Genomic DNA, 24135 nt, shown 5'->3' on the forward strand with positions numbered 1-24135 from the left:
ATGTGTTAGCCTCATGGAGCTATTCACAACTACTTCCTCTAAAGTCAATTTAAACCTGGAGATTTTCACGATGCCCTTGGCCCATAGTTCATTTGTAATACCATAAATTCCAAGTTGATAGAAAGACTGGGCAGAAAAAAATCAAATCCAAATGTTGAGAAAGGTGTTCCACTTCATTTAGGAAAATACTAATTCCTTCACAGTGTTTTCTTCATTCTAATTGTGAATTATGGAAATTGAGTTTCTTCTTTGTTTTATCTACTTTATGGTAAGAAACATTTACCCTCAGAATGTTTTGAATAACAGTATCAACACAAATATTACAATTGTGTTGGAAAAGACAATGTTTCTTGATGAAGCTTTTCATGGAGAAATGACTGAATGTAGAGGAAATAAATCACTAAAATAGAATCTTAACATTCAGTCTAGCCCCAGATGTATCATTTAATTCTGATATAGCTCTGGACTAAACTACTTTTTCCTTAATATAACAATGACAATAGTAAAAGTGTATTAGATATTTACTCTGTGTTGAGCAACATAGAGAATATTTATATGCCTTAACCTTGTTCATCCTTATAACACAACATGGTATTGACTATTAAAACCATTACTGGACAGATTTGGTAAGTGAAGTGTAAGGAGACTGAAAATATGCCTAATGTTGAGAATTGAAGTCCAAGCAACTAGTCAGTATTGAAGTTAAATCTATCAGACTCCAAAGATCAGATTTTTAACAAATACAAAATGCTGCTGCTTTACAACATTCTATTGAATCTTATTTTCTCCATTCATAAAAATAAGGGTTGGATTGATATCTAAGGTCTCTGGGGCTTGAACTCAGGGCTTGGGTGCCTTCTCTGAATTTTTCTGCTCAATTTTCTCTACCACTTGAACCACAGCTCCACTCCTGGATTTTGGTAGTCAATTGGAGATAAAAGACTCACATAGTTTCCTGGCTGCCTTTGAGCCAGAATGCTCAGATCTCAGCTCCAGAGTAGCTAGGATTATAGGCTAGAGCCCCCAGTGCCTGGCTCTAAGGTCTGTTTTAAGGTTTAACAGATGAAGTCTCTAATATCAAGGAATATTGAGATCTCCAGTGTCAGCTGAGATAGCAAATAAGTGCCAAATACCAAGAGCTAGTTTTTTCTCTTACATCATACAGAAAAGGCTGTAGGATGCCATACCTTTTTCTTAGTGATGTTGGGGAGAGTACAACTTTGAGTTAATAGATGAAAAGGGAGACAAGATACTAACACTTCTATCTGTAAACCAGAGATCTGGAAGAACCATCTAGTTTCTCAGTTCGTGCCTCTGAACTAACTGAGGAGAATTCAAGGAGGCTTAACTTTTAAGGAATGAAAGCCTTGGTGTATGGATTTCAATGTAATAAATAACAAATTACTACCAGGGAGTAATATTCCAAAGAGAAGTTCGTGCCTTTGGTTGACATACCAAAAAGGCCTGGAGCATTGGGGAAGCCAAGAGTTATTCCGGGAGTTAATTTTCCTCCACATTCTCTTCCTTTAAGATCTTGCCCACTAACATGGCACCACGTCAACTATCACATCTATGTGGATGACTCTCAGATCTATATATGAAGTCTTAGCCTTCTTTCACAAGAACTCCAAGTCTGTGTCTCAGCTGCCTCCTATATATTTCCACAAGGACATTTTGATGCTACTTCAAATCCATGAAATGTCTAAACAGATACATTATCTTCCATCACAAACCAATTCCTAGCTAGAAAAATGCTTTGAAATCTATGAGCATAAGCTATTATTATTTTTCTTTCATTTTGTTTGATTTCATTTCTTGGCAATGTTTCCCAGGCCGGGCTCCAACTGCTCATCCTCCTGCTTTAGACTCGTGAGTGTTGGGATTATAAGTATGTGCAGTCACTTCTCATTTATAATTTTTGTTCTTAGTAAGCATAGATCACAATATTTTTCTCTCAGACATCTAATCCTGAGACTTTGGAGTACTTTGTCAAATTCAGGCATTTACTAAAACTAGTAGATTCTTCCTTTGTGAGAGCTCCTTCCTATTCTGAAGATCATCAACTTTCAGAGTCCTGAATCCTAAATATTCACTTCTCATCTTACATAAATGAGTGTAAATATGTAAATCACTTGGCACACAATTGGTGAGCAAAAATGTTAGAAGTACTTTTCAAGTACTAGATGTATCCATTTAGATGTCCTTCTGACATCTCTTATTCAACATATCCTAAATGATTTTTGCTATATTAGCTTCTTTTGACTTCTCAATATCAATTATTAATACCACAGTCTACTCAGTTACTCATGAAGAAAACTTGAAAGGTAGGGCTGATGATATAATTTAGTAGTAAAGTATACATGTGCAAGGCCCTAGGTTCAGCTCTAGCACCCTCTTCTCCCACAAAAATATGCTCTACTAAGCTGAAGATGAGTTATATTTTAATATCTATTTTTATTAAGTCTTACTAATCCCAGTGTACTTCTCCCTGTATATCCTCATACCCACAAGCCCAAAGAAAAGGCTTTTGATTCAGACTACCTAGATTTAAAGTTAGCTTGGTAACTATATATATGTTCTCTATATCCTTGAACAGTTTTTCTAACCTCTTTGAGCCACAATTTGGCCCTCTGCGAAATGGTAATGACATATGTTGCTTTCTGCAATAAATGGGATTATAGTGTCACAGTCCTGATAACTCTCAAAAATGTATTCCCTCTCCTAGCTTCACAATTGGATGGGAAATAGTTTCTTTTCTGTACTTCATTTATCTCTTATCTTTATTTCCTTCCTTCTGATAGCTTTAAGTTTAATACCATCTCTTTCAAGTTCTCTAAGGTGTAGACAGCTGAATTATGATATTTTTCTTCCCTCTCCTCTTCCTTCCCTCTTCTTCCTCTTCTTCCTTCTCAACATCCTCCTCATTGTCCTCCTCCTCTGCCTCCCTCCACAAGGATTTTGCCAAGTTATCCAGGCTGGATTAGAACTTTTTATAATACACTGGTCTTTAACTTGTGATCTTTTCTCTGCTTTCTAAGAGCAGGGCTTACAGACTTGAAGCACTATGCCTAGGCTACTTCGTATATTTTGATCTCATAAGTGAGACCAATTTTTAGCTGTTAAATATTGAGCCTTTTATTACTATATAATGTTTTGGGCTCCTATAATCCTCTATTTTGTTCTTTCTTTTTGCACACCCAGTCCTTGTACATACTAGACAAAGGTTCCACCATTGAGCTACATCCATATCCCAGTAACGTTTGGGAAGTACTAGGAATTGAACTCAAGGTTTTGTGCTTGCTAGGCAAACATTCTACTACTGAAGTCATGCCCCAAGTCTTTTCTTTTTTCAGTTTATTTTTCAGACAGGATTTCTTGCCCAGCCCCTGCCCCTGCCTCTGCTCACCCTCAGGTTGAATTTTAACCACTATCCTCCCACCTCTCTCCTTCATTATTAGAAACATTCATACACTACCACATCTAGCCCCATTTCTGGGTTTAAAATCAATTTTGACTATAAATACAATACACACCTTAGTTCCTTTTTGGTAACTATTTTTAAGGAATATCTTTTTCCCCTGTATTTCACTTCCAACTATCTGTGCCTTAAGTCTAAAGTATCTTGTAATCAATATAGATGGATTATGTTTTTAGCCATTCTGCCATTGTGCCTTTTCTTTTTATTGGTCATGGGGCTTGAACTCTGAGCCTGAACGCTTTCCCCCAGCTCTTCAGCTCAAGGCTAGTGTTTTACCATTTGAGCCACAGTGCCACTTCTTGATTTTCTGGTGGTTTATAGGAGATAAGAGTTCCATGGTTTTTCCTGCCCTGGCTGGCTTTGAACCACAATCCTCAGATCTCAGCGTCCTGAGTAGTTAGGATTATAGGTGTAAGCCATCTGTGCCCTGTTGTCACTGTGTCTTTTAAGTAATGTCCATCTAATATTGAATGACTTCTGCCATTTTGCTGTCTTGTATATGACATCTTTTTATTTCTTAATTCTTGCAAGAGTGCCTTTTTGACTTTGATCAATTTTTCTAATGTATCATTTTCATTTTATTTTATTTTCTGTACATGTTGTAGTAGTTACCATGGGGATTATAGTTAACATAACAAATTTATAATAAACTCTTTTGAAGCAAGGCGATGGTGCCTTACACCTGTAATCCTAGCTGCTCAGAAGGCTGCAAGCACTGAAGATCAAAGTTTGAAGCCAGCCTGGCCAGGAAAGTCTATGTGACTCTTAGCTCCAATTAACCAGATGGCTCAAATGGGTAGAACATCATCTTTGAGTAAAAAGTGAAGAGACAGGGCCCAGGACCTGAGTTCAAGCCCTAGTGCATAAAATAAATAAATTAACTCTTATGAACTGATTCCAAATTAGCTTTAAAAGCCATACATTAACACTATTTCCATCCAACTGCAGTTCTTATACAATGCCATTCTATATCTCCCTTTTAGGCTGTTACTTCATAAATATAAACTTTAAACTTTCTATGTCTATCAGCATATACTTATTATTGTTTTATGCACGTGTCCTTTACATCATATGAGAATCCAAAAGAGGAATTACAAACAATACAGTAATATTTTTATATTTACCTACATAGTTACTTTTATGGGAGATATTTCATTTCAGCCTAAAGCAATTCTTTTAGCATTTCTTGTAGGGGACATCTACTAACTGCAAATTCCCTTAGCTTTTATTTACTTGAGAATTTCTTAATCTCTGCTTCATTTCTTTTGTAGCCGTACTGGGTTAGAACTCAGGGTCTGGTACTTACTGGGCAGGCTCTGTACCACTTGAGCCTGCCTTTTGTTTTTAAAGATAGCATTTTGGATTGACAATGTAACTCAACAAATTTAACCAAAGATTTGAACAGGCTATGGAGAACAACAACAACAACAACAACAAAATCCCACAACTTGAAAAGTAATCAGAAGAAAGATTGAGGAATTCAGCAGAATTGCTAAAACAAAATTAACAAAATAGAGGACAATTCTGAAAATAGCACTGAAAATGCAAAAGATAAAGCCATGCTGGCACCAGTGGATTATGCCTATAATCTTAGTTTCTCAGGAGGCTGAGATATGAGGATAGTGGTTCAAAGCCAGACCAACAATATGAATCTGTGAGACTCTTCTTTCCAATTAATCATAAAAAGCAGAGTTAGAGACAAAGGGCTGAGTGAGAATGGGAGGTCTGGAGTTCATGCCCCAGTAAGTACTGGCACAGAAAAAACAAGAAAAAGAAATTTAATTAGAGAGACAATAGTAGAAATGAAGAACCAAGATGATCTGGTAAGAAAAGTACTGAAAGTGAATAACTTGTATTCTACTAATGGAATAGAATAAGTGTTGGAAGAAACAATGGAATGATTTTCTAAACATAAAACTAAATTTGAAAATCTAAAGACAATATTGTATTCCAAATGAATATGCTAGTTGGATAAAAAGACAAGTAATATCTTAATTACATTACTGAATAAAAAAGGTAGATAAACATGGAAAGAGAGTCATGTAGACAAAGGAAAATCTAGTCAACAAGACACTTCTTTGCAGATAAAGCTAATGTCAGAAGACAACGGAAAACTATCTACTATCTGCAGAGTATTATAAAATATGCTGTACAAACCATGAATACTAGCTGAGTTTTAGGGCAAAAGTAAATTCAACAGGCATACTTTTTTCATTAAACAGGATCTTACTATGTTGCCCAGTCTTGCCCTTGATTTGCTGTCCTACTTCCTTAACTTTCTTAGTGCTGAGCTTAAACCTGTACACCACTATGCTTGTTTTATCATGTGGACTTTTTGTCAGTCATGAGGCTTGAACTTAGGGCCTGGGCACTGTCTCTGAGCTGTTTTGCTCAAGGTTAGTGCTCTACCTCTTTGAGCCACAGCACCATTTCTAGTTCTCGCTGAGTTAATTAGAGATAAGAATCTCACAGACTTTCTTGTTGGGGTTGTCTTTGAATTGCCATTCTCAGATCTCAGCCTCCTGAGTAGCTAGGATTATGGGCATGAGCCACCAGTACCTGGTTTCATGTAGATATTTTAAAGCAGGAAAGAACTCAGAATCTATAGCAATCATCAGACCTCTTTAAGGAAGGAAAAAGTACTGAATGATGAAGTATTTTAGTTTTAAAGATAGTGGATGATGAATGGCTGACCAACTGAAAAGAAGAATCGAGAAGCCTCAAGTATTACAGCTACAAAATACAATGTATATGTCATTTATTTGGTTAAAGTTGTGAATGTTATATATTATGATTATATGTGTATATCTGAATATTAAATGCCTATATACATCTCACAAAATCAAGAAGTGGAGTGGTTAGAGTATAGAAAATATGAGCACTAATTACTTCATCTTTCAAATCAGGCATCAAGACATATTGTATCAAATTGAAACATAAAGCTTAATAATTCATGACCATGTTCTTGCATATTGGCTGTAAGTCAAACATTCCATAGTCTTACCTTTGCAATTAACCATTAGATTCTGAGAGTAACTTCTCCCAAACCAGAAAAATAAAGAAGATACTTTGGAAAGGCAGTTCTAAGCTATGTAGAATTTCAAGACATGGTTAACTATTGACTAATCAATCTCCACTTCTTTCATGAAAATCCTTAAAACTTGACAATCTCACCAGGGCCTAGAAAGTAAAAGTATAAAAAAAAAAAAACATGATTCACTAAAGGCTGAAGCTTATGAATGCAATAAATGAAAGGCTTTTATGTAGCATTTTACCCTATTGTGAAGGTGATTTAAGAACACCTTACTGCATACAAGGGAAGAAAAAGTTTCATTTTAAGGGAATCACTACTAGTAGAATGATTAAATAAGTAAACTCTGGGTCAGAGTTTGGATTGGAGCAGGGGTGACATGAGCAAAGGTTTTAGGTATACAGACAAGTTATATCTTCATAGGGCAAAGTTCTTCCGATTGGGGGCTTCAAGCAGTGAACTATGTATGAGACAATTCTGAATTTGTTGTTGTTTATTTTGCCAGTCCAAGGATGGTTTTTTGTTTTTATTTTCTTCAGGCTATTGCTCTACTACTTGAACTGCTTCCAGCTTTTTCTTTGATTAACTGGGGATAAGAGTCCCAACAGACTTTTCTGCCCAGGCTGGCTTTGAACCGTGATCCTCAGATCTCAGCCTCCTGAGTAACTAGGATTATAGGAGTGAGCCACTGATGCCCAGCACAATTCCAAAATTTTCCACTGTACTAGCAATGTAACTTTCAACACACCACTTCCTTTCTGGAAGCCTCAGTTTTGTGATCAATCTTGACTTTAATTATCAAGGGTCCCATTTTTCCATGCTGGGATTCATCTAGGACAAATTTTCTAACTGGTGACTACTAGACATACTTTTCCACATTCAGTTCTGGAGAATAATATGTAATTGGTAAAATATATGTCTGAAACTCTACTACCTTCCTAATTTGATGCACATTTGTTCTTCATTGCTAGTTTCAATTCTTCCCCACATCCTCCAACAGCTAATCTAAAGTCCCTCAAAGGTTAACTGATAATGGCTTAAATGCTGAAGGTAGGACAGTGATCAGAGATTATGGAAGCATTTATGGAGAGGAGGGGTTTAACTTATTGGGAATATTTGGGGCAAAGTGAGTAGTCCAGTTTGCTGGACACACAAAATGTATTTCTGTGAGTAAAGGCCTAGCAAGGTTGCAAAGGGAGAAAATGGGTAGGGCTTTTGTTCTTCAGGGCCAAGGCAAGGCATTTGAACTTAATTTGATAGCTCATGGGGAGATTTTGAAGATTTTGTCCAAGAGTGACTCCATCAGGAAGAGCAGCTTGCATCTCTAAAACGTCTCAGCTAAAATGCAAAGTATGTTCCCTGGGAGGCTAATGCATTAGTTCATTAGCACTTGTTAACACCTTAGATTCACTATCCAGGATCAAAATGCCCTAAGGGACCTGGTCACAAAGCAGAGTAATATTGATTATGAAGGAAAAAGGATCAAATAAGATTTAGAGAACAAGTAGTACCAGAACATATATTTCAAGAAGGTCTTGAGCTGGGCACCAGTGCCTCATGCCTGTAATCCTAGCTACGCAGGAGGCTCAGATCTGAGGATCAATGTTCAAAGCCAGCCGGGGCAGGAAAGTTCGTGAGACTCTTATCCCCAATAAACCACCAGAAAAGCAGAAATGCCTCTGTGGCTCAAGTGGTAGAGTGCTCCTCTTTAGCTGAAGACCTCAGGGACAGCGTTCAGGCCCAGAGTTCAAGCCCCATGGGATATGACAAAAATGCTGAAAGTACAGGTTCCAGACTAAATTGTAGGTTCAAGTATTGTGATATAAAGATATTATTCAGAAGCTATTTTTTTCTGCTAGCTAAATATCATTCCAGGAAAGATTAATTCTTTAGGATATAGAAAATATGTTGTATTTTTTAATACTTTGACAACTCCAAGAAAAGTAACTCTTGGGAAATGAATTTTTTTTTTTGGGTCCGCTCGTGTGACCTGCACTCTGGGCCTGGGCACTGTCCCTCAGCTCTTCAGCTCAAGGCTAGCGCTCTACCACTTGAGCCATAGCGCCACTTCCGGCTTTTTTTTCTTTTTGCTTATGTGTTGCTGAGGAATCGAACCCAGGCCCTCAGGCATGCAAGGCAAGCACTCTACCACTGAGCCACCTTCTGAGCCCTGGTATAAAACATTTTAATGCCGGGCACCGGTGGCTCACGCCTGTAATTCTAGCTACTTAGGAGGTTGAGATCTGAGGATCCTAACAATATTTAGTATAATTATTAATTTATATAAATTTTGTGTTTTCTAAAGAAGCTGAGAAAGGTCAAGTATGTATTTAGAGCTTGAGAATACAAAATACAATTCTTTTAATCTTAGTAAGTGACAGCAAATGACATTCAAATAAACAATTGTGATACTTTTTTCATTACTTTAAATTGATCTCTTAGCAAAATTAAATGGAAGAAATGCCTCTTGTTGAAGTACTTTCCAGGTTGTTTGGTTACTAGGCATTTCAGAGTATTTGTGCTTTATGGCTTTTGAAATCTATGAGACATCTCAAAGAGTGTATTCTTGAGCCTGGTGTGGTCACATGCCTGTGACTCCAGCACTTCTGCTGTGCCAAGGGGTTCTCCAGTTACAGGCTAGCCTGGGCTACTTGGTGAGGAAAGTGTATCTCAAGAAACTGTAAAACAATAATCCTGGTTCAACCTCATTAAGGTCCCCAATATACTTTATTATAATATATTTTCCAGGATACCATCTTAGCTCTGCACAATAAGAATCTCTAGTGTAGGTTGTGTCTGGGAATCTCAACTGATTCTAACGGTCATTTACATATGAGGACCACAAAATACAGGGATACTGTCATGCAAGTTTATTCATAAGGAGGAAGCAGGGTAATTGTGTCTGGAACACAGTGTTTATAGGGAGAAGAAGTATTATGAGTAAGGAGGTTATTGGCACACTCAGTATATAGAAACAAAGCCCTTACTTACAGAATACATGTCAAATAAAATAAAACATAAAACATTTTCAAGTAAATCTGCATCTCTATCTGTCACAAATACTAAAATCCATGGGTGCTCAAGTCTCTTATATAAAGTGTTGTACTATTTGCCTATAATGTATGTACATCATCTCAATGCTTTAAATCATCTCTGTATTATTTATAATACTTAAGCCTATGTAAATAAGCATCCCACCATTACTGAGAGAATTATAACATGAAAAACTCTGTACATGATCACTATAGACATAATTTAAAAATATTTTCAATGAATAATTGGTTGTGTACAGCTACACGGAGCCCATGAATATGGTGAGACTAATGCCCTCACTGCCTTTCCATAGAATCCACAATTGTGGCTCTGCCTTATAGGAAGTATCTGAATTTTCCCTTTGAGAAGTGGGGTTTCCTTGAAGGCTTTAAAATCCAAACCATCAGGAACTCCTCTGCATTTATGTGTGAAGGCTGGGAAAGGAAAGAGTGGAAAGAGAGCCAGAGGAAAAGGAAAATGTGAGAAAGAATATGAAAAGGTGACAAGTGAGTCAAAGGGAAAAAACTAAGCAAAAAGAGAGAAGGTTTATGAAGAAAAAAGAGATGAGGCAAAACCAAGTTGTATAAAATTCAGACTAGATCAGTGTAAATTAAGCTGGAAAAAGACAATAGTTAGGTATATGATTATTGAATAAAACTCTAATTTGTCACATGAAAGAAAAAAAAGAATAGTTTGATTTTGTGTCTAACCTTGAGTAGGATCCACTGAAGGTCTTGTTGCCCCAAAGACTTTACTTTCTCCTACTTCACAGTCTGTTTCTGGGGGAGATTTTACTTAAAACACCTTCGAAAATTTGGTGCTTTAAAAAGAAACATTCAAATCCTTGTGCACACAGCTATATACTAATTTACTAGACTGACAAATCCTTAGGGGTAACATTGTTAGCTTGAGGCACAATGACAGTCTCTATCTTGTGATGCTAGGACAAAAGGTCTCATCCACAATGATATTCCCCACTTACCTAAATCCTCAGGAAAGTCATTTCTTGTTGGCTTTGTCTCTGGAAAGTCTCTGTTAAAATGCAAATATCATTCCTGGAAGAGGTAACACATTAACAAGATCACAACATTAGCATCCATTAGTTTTTCTGATTAGCTCTAGCAGTTTTACTGTGAGCAAGGTCCTAAGGGCATGGAATAAATCTGAGGAAATTTCAATTTTATTTTGGTGGGAAAGGAGTCAAGAGAGAAGGCTGGTATTGGGGAAAACACTGGAGTCAGGTGCTTCTAGGGCTCCACTTAAGATTGGCCAGGGAGGATAGTGAGGGCTAGAACAAACTGGAGAAGGGAGTATGAGATGGATAATATTCATGAGCTGGATGTCTGGGGAGAGGGGATGTGCAAGAAAAGGACATTGATAAAAATTTTTTCTGATAGGAAGGTGATGTGGAGAGAGAAAGAACTCTGAAGACCTATTGCAATAAATTTTGGGTTGAGCTCTCTTTAGCTCAATTTTTTCTTCTTTTTTAAACAATATTTTATTTTATTTTTATAACTTTTTTTTAATTGTGAGAATACTGTACAGAGGAGTTACAATTACATGGGCAAGATAATGAGTACATTTCTTATCAAGCATTGTTGCCTCCTCTTTGTTTCCCCTTCCCATCCCTTCCCATACTCCTCCCACCTCCCCCTACCCCATCCTCCCCCCAACCCCCACCAAAGTTGTGAAGTTCGTTTTTCGACATAGGACTTGTACATCTCATTGTTGCAATGGGTCCACCTGTATCCCTAGTTAAACGATTTGTTTTTTCCCTTCCCCTCCACAAATTATACCAACATCAAATACAGTGAAAGCAGGGGTTATACCGTGGGGGAGGGACATACAAAGCAACATAGAAATCATCTTATAAATATGTTAGAAACAATTACATGAAAAAAAAAACATTTGAATACTTATCTTGGGGTTCATTCCCCTAACATCAACTCCTCTGACCTTTTCTGCTTGACTCAGACATATACTAGATATTGCAAATAAGGGAAACCATGGGACCTATGTTTCTTTGGGCCTGGCTTACTTCACTTAATATAATTTTTTTCCAAGTCTTTCTATTTCCTAACAAATGAGGCATTGTCATTCTTTCTGATAGAGGTATAGAATTCCATTGTGTATATATACCACATTTTCTTTTTTGTAAAGGTGATGAACAGGGTGTGATGAACAGTAAGGTAATGAGCACATTTCTTTTTAAATACTGTTACTCCCTCTCTCATTTTCTCCCACTTACCTCTCCCTATTCCTCTCCCCCACAAGTTGTACTGTTCATAATGTCTAGTGAGTATCATTGTTGCATTTGTTCATACTTTGTCCTGCTGTTTCTGTGATTCTCTTTTCTTTCCACAGGTCTGATATGTAAGACAAAAGCTACAGAAAGCTAAAAAAGGAAAAAAAATAGAAATAATTGCATACAGGAGATAATAAAAACCTCTTGTAGATGAATGGATCGAGAAGTTGTGGTATATATACACAATGGAGTTCTATGCTTCCATCAGAAAGAAAATATTGCCCCAATTCATAAGGAAATCCAAAGACCTGGAAAAAAATTATATTAAGCGAAGCAAGCCAGGCTCAAAGAGAAGTAGGTTGCTTGGTTTTCCTCGTTTGTAATAACTAGAATATGTCCAGGATATTCTTAACAAGGGATCATAATAGCTCAATTGCTAAGTGAATAGGACCATAAATGAAGTGTATCAGTTTCTTCTTTGTTAAAAGAATGGGGATCAGGGAAGGTCTTTTAGGAGCTTTGCAGTAAAGGCTTTTGCTTCACAATGTGATCAGGAACCCTCAGCTCCCAGTAAAGTAGAATTCCTAAGATACTGGCCATTATCAGGTACTGTGATTAGAAATGTGCCACAAAGGAAAGATGTAGATAATAACCTGCTGACTGGTCACACTGCTGATAAAAGTCCAATATATCACCCATTGATTTTGAATTAATAAAGTAACTGCACTCACAGTCTAAGTGCCTATATCTAAGGTTGGATAACTGGAAAGAAAGCATCAGGAGACTGCAATTTCAACTTGCTCACAAATAAGGGACTGATGAACAGTAAGTCAAGAAAAAATGTTCACAAACTTTTAGTCTAATATGTTACCAAGACATATTAAACCCAAAGAAAATGTTTGGGCCATTGCATAAAAGGATTTTTGAGGATAATGTCATTATCATGAACTTCATATACATGAACATATTTTCAACATGTAATATAACATTAAAAAAAACAGTAGGGTGCCAGTGGCTCATGCCTGTAATCCTACCTACTCAAGAGGCTGAGATCTGAGGATCACGGTTCAAAGCCAGCCCTGGCAGGAATGTCCGTGAGACTAAGAAATAAACCACTCAGAAAACTAGAAGTGGCATTGTGGCTCAAGTGGTAGAGCTCTAGCCTTGAGCTGAAGAGTTGAGGGACAGGGACCAGGCCCAGAGTCCAGGCCTCACGACCAACCAAAAATACAAAACAACAACAACAAAAAACAAAACAGTCCTTAGGTGGGGTACAAGTGGCTCATGCTTATAAATCTTATCTAGTCAATACGTTGAGATCCAGAGGGTTGAAGTTCAAAGCCAGACTGGGCAAAAAAAGTCCTTGAGACCCTGTCTCCAAAATATCTAGCCAGGCTCTTGGCATGGCTCAAGTAGTATAGCTCCAGCTGAGCAAGCAATTCAACAGAACAAGTATGAGGCCCTGTGTGTTCAAACTTTAGTACCAGTAAAAATAATAAAACAGCAACAACCAGAAATAACTTTTTTTGTCAGTCATGGGGCCTAAATTCTGGCTCTAGGTGCTGTCTTTCAGCTCTTCAGCTCAAGGCTAGCATTCTACCACTTGAGTCACAGTGGCAGTTCCGACTTTTTCTTCTTATTGGTGCTGAGGAATCGAACCCAGGGCCTCATGCATGCAAGGCAAGCAGTCTACCACTGAGCCACACTCCCAGCCCCAGAAATAACTTTTATAGTTACATATCTGAAAAGGAATGTGTTTTTAACATTGATTGGTTCCTAAATAAGATATTCTTCACCGAGTCTATGAGAAATAAGCATTAGTTTGATATAACTTTCAGTTCTGTTTCAGTATGGAGAACAACGGTATATTACCTACAAAGATGAGGTAATTAATCCTATAGGCTTTCAAAATTGGAAGAGAGCCATAAATAATTTAGCCTAACCCTGTCATTTTAAAGGTCACGAAGTGACTTGGTCAGGGTACCACAGTGATTTTAAAATCAAAGCCTAGATTCACATCAGCTTTTCTGGTTGCCAGCAGGTACAATGTGCTACCATGTTGAGAGTTTTGACATAAGTTTAAACATCTAAATAGACTGCATTTAGCTATATGACTTCAGGTTAGTTATTAAACATCTTGAAACCTTGGTCTGGGTTTTCCTACTCTATAAGATAAAACTTGTAACATCTACCATGTATAATTCTTGTAAGAATAATAAATATATAATCTCTAACTGTGTGTTAAGAAACTGCAATTTATTGGTTAAAGAAAATTGAGCACCTCTATGGGCTGGGAATGGTGTTGTTGAAAACAAAGGTAGAGATGTGGAAAACATATCCATTTTTGGACAAAACTATGGTTTGGGACTTGTCCTCAGTCCCACTTGAACCCTTTCCCCCAACCAATTTATGTGGTTTCTCCCCCCCCCCCCCCCACCCAGTGCTTGGGGTCAGTCTCAGGGCCTTATATATGCTACCTAAGTACTCTTCTAAGCTACTTCTCCATGAATTATGTTTTTGGTTTTTTTCAGATGGTACTGAGATTGGAATCCAAGGCCTCCAGTTGCTTGGCAGGTACTCTTCAGCTGAGTCACACCTCTAGCCTTCTTAATGCTTTTAATACCACCTTCCCTTTGGGAATATAGCACAGAAAAGCATAGAGTATTGTAAAACACCATGCAGGAGAGAAACTCTGTGGGTCTCAACCACATAAGGTAGGTATTTGATAAAAAAAAATAAATCATACCTGGAGGGAAATTCCCTCTGTGATTCTCATGTTCTGTGAGTCACAGTTTCATTTCATTTACATGAAATTCCTGATTTCTGGTAGGTTGTTAAAATTCATTTTTCTAATAATAAAGGTGTCCATGATTCCCATTAAACACAGGAGTCCTCCTAGTCAATTTCAACAATTTACCTGAGGATAAGCCTTACCCTAGGCATCAGAATGCATATATACAGAAGTGTAAGAGCCCTAAACATAATATTTCCTTGTCGAATACTTTCTTTTGTGTCAATCCTGTGACTTGAATTCAGGGCCTGGGTGCTGTCCCTGTGATTTTGTGCTCCAAACTAGCACTTACCCACTTGAGTGACAGTCATATTTTTTATTGCTTAATTGTAAATAAGAGTCTCACAGACTTTGCTGCCTGGGCCTGTTCTGAACCATGATCTTCAGATCTCAGGTTCCAGAGTAGCTGGGATCACATGCGTAAGCCCTTGGCACCTGTCTTCACCTAATACTTCTGCAAGACATTGGCCACAAATATTTAACTGAAGATATCAAAATATGGAGAATTTTCTTCTAGCATCTCTAATAGAAAGCAGTGGCCATTTGGAGAAATGTTTATGTATTGAGATCCAAAGAGGATCACATTCAGCCATTTCATTTCTTTTTTAACTACGTACCTTAAAATGGAACTCTGAACATAAGAGAACTTACTAGCAGTAACACTTTTCCCTTAACCCCTGCTCTCATGTGTTTCTTTTTTATTTTATTTTATTTTTGTGAACATACTGTACAGAGGGGTTACAATTTCATGGGCAGGGTAATGCGTACATTTCTTACCAAGCATTGCAGCCTCCTCCTTTGTTTACCCTTCACATCCCTTCCCAGCCTCCCCCCGCCCCCCCCACCCAACCCTCCCCCCTCCTCCCCCCCCAACGTTGTAAAGCTCGTTTTCGACATGACACCTTGTACTTCTCATTGTTGCAACTAGTCCACCTGTATCCTTAAACGACTTATTTTTCCCCATCTCCTCCACAAGTTATACTGACATCAAATATAGTGAAAGCAGGGGTTATACTGTGGGGGAGGGACATACAAAGCAACAAAGAGATAATCTTATAAATGTGTTAGAATCCTGCTATCATGTGTGAGTCATTGGCCTCACATTGCTGTTTTGCTAGGCAACCCAAGCTTGTCTGCCTTTCTCAATGCTTTAGCCATTCCAGCAAAGTGTGATTTCCCCTGAGAGTTGGAAATTGCTGTTCCTGTTATAACTGACAACTTTGTTGGATGGATATGTACAGCCAAGTTTTTCACTGTCCTGGTTCAGACCAAAGTGACATTAAACCAGGCCAGTTGAATGTACATGCCAACAAATAGACATTGAGACTACGAAGAAGAGTCAATATCTGTTGACATGTCAACACTCTTCCAAAATGAGTTTAGATTTTGCACTGGAGCTAAGAATCACAAATAGCAATGTATCCTGTCCCTCCACAAATCTATCTCTGGCCTTGTTTATGATCTGAACCTATCAATTGAAAGTCAAACTAAAATTAAGAGATTTAAATCTACTTCCATTTCTATTGCTTTCCAGAATATGTACAATAACAAGAGAAAATCCTATAAGATGTGATAGGAATGTGATTCTACATGATTTTCAGTAAGAAAGTATTTCAATTTCCTCTTAAATAAACAGCTCAGAATTTATCATTTATTCATCACTCATTCATTTATTCAATAAGCATTGTCAATTATGCATAGGCACTAGTAGTGGAGAATGATGTAGGATATAGTATGGGACAAAAATGAGCAAAAATACCACCAAGGGAAGAAAATGTTCAGAGAAGAGATTTTCTTGATTTCTCTATTGTGGTCATACTACCATTGTGAATGAGTCAAATAAACAGCTTTAGTTAGTTCAATCAGCAATCATAACTTTTAACCATAACTTCTATCATAATGTAAGGTTATTAAAAGTAGCATCTTGACATAAATTTTCTTTAATTTTAGTCATAGCAATAATTTTAATGAAATTTAATGCAGCAATTTAGTAAGCACCATGTTGTTAGGATACAATTGATTCAGCACTTTTTTGGAGCATGATAGATCAAGAAACATTGGGGCTAGCATATCAGATTTTCTTTAAGTCTCATTTGTTTCTAGTTTCTGAAAAAATCATTATTGTAAGGTATATATCTTTTGAATAAATGTTGAATCTGTTCAAAATTCAATGTTTACACACTGTTGGCATTTACCATTTCTCATGGGAACCAAAGTTGGTTTTAACAGGTATTTTTCTAATGACTTCTAAAACCAGGGGACAATGATTCCAATAACACACCTCAGGCACACTAGCAAGTATGACTTACACTGCAGCAGAAATCTTATAGCCTGAGATGATTTTTCAAGATAAAAGCATGTAGGCGTTCTTACAGACTGAGGGTGTAGCGCAATGTCAGAGTAGTGATTAGCATGTATGAGGTTGAATTCAATCCCCAGCATTGAAAAATATAAGTGCTTTCCAAACATTATTTACTTTCTATTTACATGGGTAGTCAAAAAAAATAAGCAATTTACTCCTTATCAAAGCTGTTTCCACAAAATCAATACAAAATATTTTCAAGATATACTTAATGTAAGAGCATTACTTTACATCATAAAATATTCTCCAAGCTTTAATATAAAGTCTAAAACTCTAGTAGTGATGACTTATGTGATGTTTAGTGATATGAAAGTTGTCAAGTTTGGCTACACAACCCAAGAAAAAGATTGCTACAGCTAATCCACTTATTTGGTTAAGTTTTACTGAAGTTTCAACCAGAGGTTCTTCAGTTTTCTTGTGAATTTCTAGTTTGGAAAGTGGTTATATCATGTATGGGGAGAAATTAATTTAATTACTCAGTTTTGGACAGAAAATATTCACATAGGAAACCAAGTAAATAGTTCTGATATCTATTAAATAGGAGAGATTTGTTTAGAAAGAATAAGAAACTAGCATTAGTGTAGTACCAATGTGACGTAAATAGTGATGTAAAGCTAATCTATGGACCTTATTCAAATTTTACCAGTTTTCCTAGGAATATGCTCTTTCTTCTCCAGAATCTCCCATCACATTTGATCAGATTGAGATTATTCACTAAAGTGCATAAATGCACGAACATCACATGTCCTTTTTCAGTGCATTATGTATATGTATTATCATTGGCAATATGAATTAAACATTGATTATTTGGTTAAAGCTTCTACAATGTAAATATATAATTTCTTCTCTTTGGCTAATATATACCTATTTTGTTAGAAGAGATTTGAAAACTCTGCAGATACATTGTTTTGAAGTAAGAAGGCCAGGTCTGGTAGGCGCCATATTGGCCATAGGGTGGATAGTAGGGTCTGACCATCTTGCCTTCATGCTGGGGGAAGGAAACGCCCTCCCCCCCCCCCCCCCCCCCCCCCCCCCCCCGTCCCATCACCTGCCTTCCAGGTACTGGGCTTGCCTGGACCCCTGGAGGCAGGGGCAGGCACTTGGCTGATACGTTACTGAATCTGTCAGTCTAGTGCCTGGGACTGGGAATTTCCTGAGGATCTGCCCCCTGTGCCGACCAGCCTAGCTGCCAGGACTCTATGCCACATGTGTCTCTGTGATTATGTCCTGTGTCCTGTCTCCTTTCTCATCTCCAGTCATCATGGCGTCCCAATTCAGCTCTCCATTGGCGCTGAATTGGCTTGTTGGTATTGTTTTTGTTCTTTCTTTCCTCTTTAGCATGTTTCCTAGCTGTGTTATGTGTATTTGCATGCTGCAGTCCTTTGTAACAACTGGCAGCCTGCAGCCTGTTAACTGTATAATAAAGACTCCAGTATTCTATATTTTAAAGTGTGGCTTCTGGAATGATTTACCTTACAACAGTTTATTGAAATATTTTTTTGATTACTTTGCACATTCACCTATTATTCTTGACTGCAACAAGGACTATTGTGATGTTTTAGTTAGTTATTGTAGTTATTTTTTAGTTTATTTCCTATTTCATTTATCTATTCTACATGTATGCATTGAAATTCTCCTCTAAGGTAGAGTTCTTTCTTCTTTCCCATTAGTTTACTTCTGTAAGTATAGACACAGGGAATTTATTTTATTCTATGAATTATAGTGCAATACTGTCATCATTCCAATTTTTCTCAAATGTATCCACTTTTGAGCATTGGCATTTTGTTCACATTGGATCCTTTATCTCTTTGATATGCTCCCTCCTAAGCAATGACTTTTGCATACTTCATTGCTTTCTATGACTTTAAGACACTCTAAACCTGGCTTTTATATTTTGCCCATGCTTTGAATTAGGGATTAAAACAAACAGAAAATACTGATTCTTGTAAATGCAGAATGAAAATTAAAATCCAAAATCAGGGAACAAGGGATACTCATTACTACTGAGGTATCTGCTCCCGAGCTCTCTTTGCAGAGTGAGATAGGAAGTATGCATACTAAACCATAAACATGCATACATGCATTTAGCCATTCATTTATGAAATTTTTAGTATCTATCCACATATGTTAAACTAAACACAAGTTCATACTGATACCTCCACTTTAATCTCCAATTCCAATCCAATATAGAATAATTCATTCTAGTCTACTTTTGATTCCTATTTGTAATTTCTTTCTCTGACAGTGAGAAGCTTGAAATGCATTTATCTACAATCCTAGTTTTTTACATTCATAAAGTAATTTCAATCTATTTCTAGACTTCTGATTGCACTGTAAAGATGATTTTTAAGCGTCCAATACATGAAGAAATAAATAGGTTGTGAGTGGTGATTTATATCTCTCAGCCCACCCATTGTGATACTGAGGCAGGAGAGAATTAATACTATGGAAATAGCTGAGAGCCAGCAGCTCATTCCTATAATCCTAGTTACCCAGGAGGCTGAGATCTGGAGGACTGTCATTTGAAGCCAGCCCCATGGCTATAAGATTCAATCTCCAAGTAACCAGTAAAATACCAGACTGGAGGCATTGCTCAACTAATAGAGCACCAGTTGTGAGTAAGCAGGGCAGGTAAAAGTGGGAAGCCCTGAGCTCAAGCTCTGGTACTGGCAAAACAAATAGGCAAGCAAACAAATAATATGGCACTAGAGCAAGGCAATACTGAGTCCAGGGTTAGCTCTAAAACATTATTTTTACTACTTCAATACAACAAAGCATTCTAAAGAGAAGGAGAAGTTTAGAAGTTATGGATAAGGTAACAAACTGTCAAAGGACAATCCTTTGTTTCCAATAGCCTAAATTATTTTTTCCTAACAGTGTTTAAGAACTACTTATATAAGACATTTGTTAACCATGAAGAGTGTTGGGTGAGGGAACCTTACTACATTGTTGGTGGGAGTGTAAACTTGTTCAACCACTTTGGAAAGCAGTATGGAGATTCCTCAAAGACTCCACATAGAACTCCCCTATGACCCAGCAATCCCACTTTTGGGCATTTACCCAAATGTTTACAAACAAGACCACACTAAAGCTACCAGCACAACTATGTTTATTGCAGCATTATTTACCATAGCTAAGATATGTAACCAACCCAGATGTCCCTCAGTAAATGAATGGATCAAGAAAATGTGGTATATATACACAATGGAATTCTATGCCTCCATCAGAAAGAATGACATTGCCCCATTTGTTAGGAAATGGAAAGACTTGGAAAAAATTATATTAAGTGAAGTAAGCCAGGCCCAAAGAAACATAGGTCCCATGGTTTCCCTTATTTGCAATATCTAGTATATGTATGAGTCAAGCGGAAAAGCTCAGATAATGTGATGTTAGGAAAATGAACCCTTAGATATGTATTTTAATGTTTTTTTTTCTTTCATGCATTTGTTTCTAATGCATTTATAAGATTATTTCTTTGTTGCTCTGTATGTCCCTCCCCCACAGTATAACCCCTGCCTTCACTATATTTGATGTCGGTGTAACTTGTAGAGGAGATGGGGAAAAACAAGTCGTTTAAGGATTCAGGTGGACCTGTTGCAACAATGAGAAGTACAAGTTGTCATGTCAAAAACGAGCTTTACAACGTTGGTGTGGGGGGGGGGGGAGGATTGGGCTGGGGGGTGGGGGGGAGGCTGGGAAGGGATGTGAAGGGTAAACAAAGGAGGAGGCTGCAATGCTTGATAAGAAATGTACGCATTATCCTGCCCATGTAATTGTAACCCTTCTGTACAGTATGTTCACAAAAAAAATAAAATAAAATAAAATGAAAAAAAAAAAGAACTACTTATATAAGACATTTGTTAACCATGAAGATTGTTGGGTCCACACTGAGACATGCCACTTCAAATCACAGCAGTGAGGCTGGAAAATCTGTTATTTAAATAAATACTCCAGGTGACTTCACAGTTTGTGAATCACCAATAACCAACTATATGCTCCTTTGTGGAGTTATAATATGTGGACATAGTACAGTCATCTCTCCCATGCTGGGCTTCCCAGTAAGGAACATGGCTTCATTTGGTTTCTTAGATAAATAAAAGTATATGTTACTGAGGTTCCATTAGCCAACTGGATAGAATTTCCATTAGCCAACTGGATAGAATCTGATTCTATGGGAAATGCCCATCATTTTTCAGGGAGCTACTCAAAAGCATAGTCACTTATTTTTCCTCAGGCTCTTTGCTACCTTCAAATTAAGTAAAATAAAATGCTGTTATTTTCCATTATTTTGTATTTCCTGTAACTGCTAAACACCAACAATCTGTTAAAATGAATAGAGTTAGTAGGCTAACTTTTAGCATTTTTTTCATAAAAACTAAAGCAGATTTGTAAAAAGCAGTTGTTTCAGAAGCAAACAGAACCTCAGTTTTATGAAGACAGAAAAATATGATTTCAGTAGGATTAAGGTTCCAAATGTGTGAGAAACATTCTTTCCTTGTTAAATTTTCACAGAGCTAACACTTTAGGTAACCATAATGAATTATCTTTGTTGGTTCACTTTTAAATATAATTCATTGGTGTCATTGGTTCAGATACATTTTTTCTCTTACATTTCATTTTCTTTCGGACAGCAGCTTCTTTAAGATAGTCAGCTTTTATAAAAAAACTTTCCAGGGATGTTACAATCCCAAGTGAAACCATATACCCTATTCTCTGCTATATGTCTGCATCAATATATACCTGCAATTAAGCTTACAGGTTTGTGACAGGCTAGAAAAGCTTATTAGAGTCTCATTTCAGATTGTTCTTGGGATCCATGTGATGAGTTCACTCTGAGACAGATTTACTGTAAAGCTAATAAAATGAAAGCTTCAGTGCTCCTGATTTGCATAGGTGACTTTCCAAGGATTTTAGAGGTACCCCAGCAATATGTTCCCATGCTCTTATGCTCGTACTAAATTTCCAAAGGCAAAGTGTTTTATTATTTGCTAAGATACAACGCCACAGTTTATGTTTTAATCCCTGAAAAACCTGTGTACAATTCTGGTTCTACTTTACCACAAGCATTTTCTATTTTCTCTAATAATTAGGACCCTGTGAAGTGTGTTCCCAAAAGGCCCTTTTAATCATATCCTGCTTAGAGTGAATAACCTTACTTACCTGAAGGGAGACTCTTCAGATTTCAGCCCTGAAGTCAGGCCAGGATATTCAGGAAAGAAGCCATCTTCTTCCTTTCCCTCTCATCTAAGAAATGATTTTCTTCACTTTACTGCTTTGAAGGCAATTGTGGGTTGTTTTCTGCTCTTTGGAGTGACAGGAAAAGAACTGGCTCTTGCAGATAACCCTCTTTTCACCATCCTCCCTCCAAATAGGAAAGATCATGACCTAGACCCACGCTCTGTTTTCTCTTCTGTCCTAGTTATCAGCATTTAATCAGGACCTATGTTGAGATGAATGCATTTAATAGTCCTCATGCAACATTGCTTTTAGCAAGGAAACAAACACCAGTGTTCCAATCTCATCTTGAAGCAATGCTAGCATTATTTACCGCCTTGTTTTGTGAGCAATGTCTCTAGACAATTTTCAAATGCAAAGAACTTGATTCAGGATTCAATATTGACAATGGAAAACAGAATAATGCCTGAACATATGTTCCAAGGAAAATTACTTTTATTCTGTCAAGGCTTCAGAGCTACCTGCTTCAGTACCAAAAAAATTGCTTCTTGTATACTATTATGTTAGTAGTTCCTGTGATTTAATGTTGTTTGGGGAAAATAGGCCTCCTGTTCTTTGGGTAAAGAGAGTCTACTTAAGAGCTGGGGATTCGCATGGCTACTTCTAGGCTAATAAACACAGAACAGAATAAAACCAGGAGAGAAACTTTCCCTTTAAAACATGGCTCAAATAAAATAAGGAGTAAAAGTGTTAGATTATAATCCATTTTCTCTCTCTCTCTCTCTCTATATATATGTATATATATACATATATATGTATATGTGAGTATGAGTATATACATATTATACATATACAAAGAATCCACAAATAATACTTTCCCTATCTGATATTATCCTTTTAGTCTTACCCAAATAATTTTAATGACCAACAATCTTAAAAAATTAACTGAAAAACAGTTATATGATTTTAGTGTGGAAACATTAATCATGTTGACATATTTTACAGAACCATTGAAAAGTGTTAATAAGAAACATAATGCTATTGTGTAAAAATATCAGTTCATAAGCTCATAATGATATAAAAATGTTAAAGAGTAAATGAACAAATGGGAGACAAGAGCATGACTGTATATGTGAGTGCAATTTTAACTAGTGATTTTAAAGAAATGATGGAAATAGAAAAATCACTATTTAGCAAACACCAAAGTGATATTGTTTTAGAAGAGAATCACTTGTGTATGCTCAAATTAGGGGTCAGAAGTATTATGAAAAACACTATTTGCAAGTGCAAAGGATGTTTGCATTGGTAATAATCAAGATAAAACAATGCTTCTATAATGGAGAAAGCCAAAGGTAACCAAACATATATTACATGTTCCCTGAAAAGATGCACTGATGCACACACAATATTGCTTTATGAAATTCCTATCAAACTTGAGTTGTCTCATCATAAATGTAAATTCAGGGATATTTTCCAAATAACAGCCAGTCTCCTTTAAAGATATAAAGGACCTAGAAACAAGGAAAGAGTAAGATGCTATCCAGTTTAAAGAGAGTAAGTGGACAGAACACTAAATATAATGTATAATGATAAATGAAGTGTTAGATAAGAAAAAAACACATTAGAAAAAATTTAAATAAGGTCTTTAAGGAACTGCAAGTATAGTTCAGTGAGGGACCGTTTCCTAGCATTCACAAGGCCTTGGGTTTATACCCAGCACAACAAACAAAATAATAAATAAGTAAAAGAATTTGGGTGGTGCTACGGTTTGAACTCAAAACTTTGAACTTGCTAGGCTGGTGTTCTACCACATGCTGTCATCTGTGTTTTTGCTGGTTATTTTTTTTTTATTATTGTGAGAATACCGTACAGAGGAGTTAGAATTACATGGGCAAGATAACGAGTACATTTCTTAACAAGCATTGTTGCCTCCTCTTTGTTTCCCCTTCCCATCCCTTCTCGTACCCCTCTCCCCCCACTAAATCCTCCCCCCAACCCCACCAAAGTTGTGCAGTTCATT

The 24135-nt window shown here is 36.9% G+C and overlaps 1 protein-coding gene across 1 annotated transcript in view; it reads right to left on the reverse strand.

Annotated features, from left to right (window-relative positions):
* Positions 1 to 10304, reverse strand: part of Rps6ka6 (ribosomal protein S6 kinase A6) — a 179106-nt gene extending 168802 nt beyond the window's left edge. The window contains exon 1 of the mRNA XM_042668594.1: positions 10253 to 10304. The gene's annotated coding sequence lies outside the window, so the exon portion shown is untranslated. The remainder of the gene's footprint in view (positions 1 to 10252) is intronic.
* Positions 10305 to 24135: the final 13831 nt, after the last annotated feature.

This window comes from Dipodomys spectabilis, unplaced genomic scaffold (assembly GCF_019054845.1).
Source record: "Dipodomys spectabilis isolate Male_0828 unplaced genomic scaffold, ASM1905484v1 ptg000459l, whole genome shotgun sequence".
Lineage (NCBI taxonomy): Eukaryota > Metazoa > Chordata > Mammalia > Rodentia > Heteromyidae > Dipodomys > Dipodomys spectabilis.